This window comes from Arachis hypogaea, chromosome 11, assembly GCF_003086295.3.
Source record: "Arachis hypogaea cultivar Tifrunner chromosome 11, arahy.Tifrunner.gnm2.J5K5, whole genome shotgun sequence".
Taxonomy (NCBI): Eukaryota; Viridiplantae; Streptophyta; class Magnoliopsida; order Fabales; family Fabaceae; genus Arachis; species Arachis hypogaea.
In genome coordinates this window covers 66,757,435-66,763,184 of record NC_092046.1, presented here as the reverse complement: position 1 = coordinate 66,763,184, position 5,750 = coordinate 66,757,435, and the positions used below count along the sequence as shown (strand labels likewise).

The window sequence follows — 5,750 nt, the reverse complement described above, 5'->3', positions numbered from 1 at the left end:
TCAGTTCTTAACTGAATTCTTGCAGATATGTGATACTGTTAAGACTAATGGAGTAGATCCTGAAGTCTACAGACTCATGTTTTTCCCGTTTGCTGTAAGAGACAGAGCTAGAGTATGGTTGGACTCTCAACCTAAGGATAGCCTGAACTCTTGGGATAAGCTGGTCACGGCTTTCTTAGCCAAGTTCTTTCCTCCTCAAAAGCTTAGTAAGCTTAGAGTGGATGTTCAAACCTTCAGACAGAAAGAAGGTGAATTCCTCTATGAAGCTTGGGAGAGATACAAGCAACTGACCAAAAAGTGTCCTTCTGACATGCTTTCAGAATGGACCATCCTGGATATATTCTATAATGGTCTGTCTGAATTAGCTAAGATGTCATTGGATACTTCTGCAGGTGGATCCATTCACCTAAAGAAAATGCCTGCAGAAGCTCAAGAACTTATTGACATGGTTGCTAACAACCAGTTTATGTACACTTCTGAGAGGAATCCTGTGAGTAATGGGACGCCTCAGAAGAAGGGAGTTCTTGAAATTGATACTCTGAATGCCATATTGGCTCAGAATAAAATATTGACTCAGCAAGTCAATATGATTTCTCAGAGTCTGAATGGAATGCAAGCTGCATCCAACAGTACTCAAGAGGCATCTTCTGAAGAAGAGGCTTATGATCCTGAGAACCCTGCAATAGCAGAGGTAAATTATATGGGTGAACCTTATGGAAACACCTAAAATCCCTCATGGAGAAATCACCCAAATTTCTCATGGAAGGATCAACAGAAGCCTCAACAAGGCTTTAATAATGGTGGAAGAAACAGGTTTAATAATAGTAAACCCTTTTCATCATCCACTCAGCAACAGACAGAGAATTCTGAGCAGAATCCTTCTAGCTTAGCAAATTTAGTCTCTGATCTATCTAAGGCCACTCTGAGTTTCATGAATGAAACTAGGTCATCTATTAGAAATTTAGAGGCACAAGTGGGCCAGCTGAGTAAAAAGATCACTAAAATCCCTCCTAGTACTCTCCCAAGCAATATAGAAGAGAATCCAAAGAGAGATTGCAAGGCCATTGATATAACCATCATGGCCGAATCCAAGGAGGAAGGGGAGGACGTGAATCCCAAGGAGGAAGACCTCCTGGGACGTCCAGTGATCAATAAGGAGTTTCCCTCTGAGGAACCAAAGGAATCTGAGGCTCATCTAGAGACCATAGCGATTCCATTGAACCTCCTTATGCCCTTCATGAGCTCTGATGAGTATTCTTCTTATGAAGAGAATGAGGATATTACTGAAGAGCAAGTTGCCAAGTACCTTGGTGCAATCATGAAGCTGAATGCCAATTTATTTGGTAATGAGACTTGGCGAGATGAACCTCCCCTATTCACCAATGAACTAAATGCATTGGATCAACTGAGATTGCCTCAGAAGAAACAGGATCCTGGAAAGTTTCTAATACCTTGTACCATAGGCACCATGACCTTTGAGAAGGCTCTATGTGACCTTGGGTCAGTGATAAACCTCATGCCCCTCTCTGTAATGGAGAAACTGGGAATTTTTGAGGTATAAGCTGCTAAAATCTCATTAGAGATGTCAGACAACTCCAGAAAACAGGCTTATGGACAAGTAGAGGACATGTTAGTAAAGGTTGAAGGCCTTTACATCCCTGCTGATTTCATAATCCTAGATACCGGGAAGGATGAGGATGAATCCATCATCCTTGGAAGACCCTTCCTAGCCACAGCAAGAGCTGTGATTGATGTTGACAGAGGTGAACTAGTCCTTCAATTGAATGAAGACTCCCTTGTGTTTAAAACTCAAGGTCATCCTTCTGTAAATATGGAAAAGAGGCACAGTAAGCTTCTCTCAAAACAGAGTCATACAGAGCCCCCACAATCAAACTCTAAGTTTGGTGTTGGGAGGCCACAACCAAACTCTAAGTTTGGTGTTGAACTCCCATATCCAAACTCTAAGTTTAGTGTTGGGAAGTCTCAACAATGCTCTGAACATCTGTGAGGCTCCATGAGAGCCCACTGTCAAGCTATTGACATTAAAGAAGCTCTTGTTGGGTGGCAATCCAATTTTTATTTATCTAATTTTATTTTTATTTTTTATTATTCTTTCATGTTTTATTAGATTCATGATCATGTGGAGTCACAAAATAAATCAAAAAATTAAAAACAGAATCAAAAATAGCAGAAGAAAAATCATACTCTGGAGGAAGGACTTACTGGCGTTTAAACGCCAGTAAGGAGCATCTGGCTGGCGTTCAACGCCAGAACAGAGCATGGATCTGGCGTTGAACACCAGAAACAAGCAACATCCTAGCGTTCAGATGCCAGGAATGCACACTGAGGAAAGCTGGCGCTGAACGCCAGAAACAAGCATAGAACTGGCATTCAACGCCAGAAACATGCTGCATCTGGGTGCTGAACGCCCAGAACAAGCATCAATTCGGCGTTTAAATGCCAGAATTGCATGCAAAGGCATTTTACATGGCTAATTAGTGCAGGGATGCAAATCCTTGACACCTCAGGATCTGTGGACTCCACAGGATCATCTCAGCATTTGTGGACCCCATAGGATCCCTACCTACCTCCACTCATACTCTTCCCTCTTCTCATTCATCTTCTCTTCCCAATAAACACCCTTCCCCAAAACCCTTCACCAATCACCTCAAGCTCTCTTCCCTACTACCCCTTCACCACTCACATCCATCCACTCTTTCCCATAAACCTACCTCATAAACCCCACCTACCTTCAAAATTCAAAATCACTTTCCCACCCAAATCCACCCTAAATGGCCGAACCTAACCCCTCTCCCTACACTATATAAACCCCTCCATTCTTCTTCATTTTCACACAACACAACCCTCTCTTCCCCTTCTTGGCCGAAACACAACCTTCTCTCCCTCTCCTCCATTTCTTCTTCTTCATCATCTCTTCTTTCTTCTCTTGCTCGAGGGCGACCAATATTCTAAGTTTGGTGTGGTAAAAGCATAAGCTTTTTATTTTTCTATTACCATTGATGGCACCTAAGACCAGAGAAACCTCTAGAAAAGGGAAAGGGAAGACAAAAGCTTCTACCTCCGAGTCATGGGAGATGGAAAGATTCATCTCCAAAGCCCATCAAGACCACTTCTATGATGTTGTGGCCAAGAAGAAGGTGATCCCCGAGGTCCCTTTCAAACTCAAGAGAAATGAGTATCCAAAAATCCGACATGAAATCCAAAGAAGAGGTTGGGAAGTTCTAACAAACCCCATCCAACAAGTCGGAATTCTAATGGTTCAAGAGTTCTATGCTAATGCATGGATCACTAGGAACCATGATCAAAGTAAGAACCCGAACCCAAAGAATTATCTTACCATGGTTCGGGGGAAATACTTAGATTTTAGTCCGGAAAATGTGAGGTTGGCGTTCAACTTGCCAATGATGGAAGAGAACGCACGCCCCTACACAAGAAGAGTCAACTTTGATCAAAGGTTGGACCAAGTCCTCATGGATATATGTGTGGAAGGAGCTCAATGGAAGATTGACTCAAAAGGCAAACCGGTTCAACTAAGAAGACTGGACCTTAAGCCTGTAGCTAGAGGATGGTTGGAGTTCATTCAACGCTCAATCATTTATATTAGCAACCGGTCTGAAGCTACAATAGACTGGGCTATCATGATCCATAGCATCATGATTGGGGAGGAAGTGGAGGTTCATGAGATTATACCTCAAGAACTCTACAAGGTGGCTGACAAGTCCTCTACTATGGCAAGGTTAGCTTTTCCTCACCTCATTTGCCACCTATGCAATTCGGCTGGGATTGACATAGAAGGAGATATCCTCATTGAAGAGGACAAGCCCATCATTAAGAAAAGGATGGAGCAAACAAGAGAGCCTATTCATGGATCTCAAGAGACGCATGAAGAAGCTCATCACCAAGAAATCCCTGAGATACCTCAAGGGATGCACTTTCCTCCATAGAATTTTTGGGAGCAAATCAACACCTCCCTAGGAGAATTAAGTTCCAACATGGGACAACTAAGGGTGGAACATCAAGAGCACTCCATCATCCTTCATGAAATTAGAAAAGATCAAAGAGCAATGAGGGAGGAGCAACAAAGACAAGGAAGAGACATAGAAGAGCTCAAGAACATCATTGGTTCTTCAAGGATAAAACGCCACCATCACTAAGGTGGACTCATTCCTTGTTCTTACATTCTCTGTTTTTCGTTTTTTCTATGTTAAATGTTTATCTATGTTTGTGTCTTCACTATATGATCATAAGTATTTAAGTGTCTATGCCTTAAAGTAGTGAATATGAATCCATCACCTCTCTTAAATGAAAATATTTTAATTCAAAAGAACAAGAAGTACATGAGTTTCGAATTTATCCTTGAACTTAGTTTAATTATTTTGATGTGGTGACAACACTTTTTGTTTTCTGAATAAATGCTTGAACAGTGCATATGTCTTTTGATTTTGATGTTTAAGAATTTTAAATATGTTGGCTCTTGAAAGAATGATGACAAGGAGACATGTTATTTGATAATCTGAAAAATCATAAACTTGATTCTTGAAGCAAGAAAAAGCAGTGAATACAAAAGCTTGCAGAACAAAAAAAATAGCGAAAAAAAAGGAAAATAGAAAAAGAAAAAGCAAGCAGAAAAAGCCAAAAGCTCTTAAAACCAAAAGGCAAGAGCAAAAAGCCAATAACCCTTAAAACCAAAAGGCAAGGGTAAATAAAAAGGATCCAAAGGCTTTGAGCATCAGTGGATAGGAGGGCCTAAAGGAATAAAATACTGGCCTAAGCGGCTAAACCAAGTTGTCCCTAACCATGTGCTTGTGGCGTGAAGGTGTCAAGTGAAAACTTGAGACTGAGCGGTTAAAGTCAAGGTCCAAAGCAAAAGAAGAGTGTGATTAACAACCCTGAACACCTCTAATTGGGGACTCTAGCAAAGTTGAGTCACAATCTGAAAAGGTTCACCCAATTATGTGTCTGTGGCATTTATGTATCCGGTGGTAATATTGGAAAACAAAGTGCTTAGGGCCATGGCCAAGACTCATAAAGTAGCTGTGTTCAAGAATCAACATACTGCACTAGGAGAATCAATAACACTATCTGAACTCTGAGTTCCTATAGATGCCAATCATTCTGAACTTCAATGGATAAAGTGAGATGCCAAAACTATTCAAGAGGCAAAAAGCTACAAGTCCCGCTCATCTGATTGGAGCTATGTTTCATTAATAGTTTGGAATTTATAGTATATTCTCTTCTTTTTATCCTATTTAATTTTCAGTTGCTTGGGGACAAGCAACAATTTAAGTTTGGTGTTGTGATGAGCGGATAATTTATACGCTTTTTGGCATTGTTTTTAGTATATTTTTAGTAGGATCTAGTTACTTTTAGGGATGTTTTTATTAGTTTTTATGTTAAATTCACATTTCTGAACTTTACTATGAGTTTGTGTGTTTTTCTGTGATTTCAGGTAATTTCTGGTTGAAATTGAGGGACTTGAGCAAAAAATCAAATTCAGAGGTTGAAGAAGGACTGCTGATGCTGTTGGATTCTAACCTCCCTGCACTCAAAGTGGATTTTTTGGAACTACAGAACTCAAAATGGTGCGCTTTTAATTGTGTTGAAAAGTAGACATCTAGGGCTTTCCATCAATATATAATAGTTCATACTTTGGCCGAGTTTAAATGATGCAAAAGGGCGTTGAACGTCAGTTCTACGCTGCAGTTTGAAGTTAAACGCCAGAAACACGT

The 5,750-nt window shown here is 40.5% G+C and overlaps 1 non-coding gene across 1 annotated transcript; it reads right to left on the bottom strand.

Annotated features, from left to right (window-relative positions):
• Positions 1-208: 208 nt before the first annotated feature.
• Positions 209-316, bottom strand: LOC112724697 (small nucleolar RNA R71). Its single transcript, XR_003163847.1, has one exon. It is a non-coding gene; the product is annotated as a small nucleolar RNA R71 (small nucleolar RNA).
• Between the last annotated feature and the right edge of the window lie 5,434 nt (positions 317-5,750).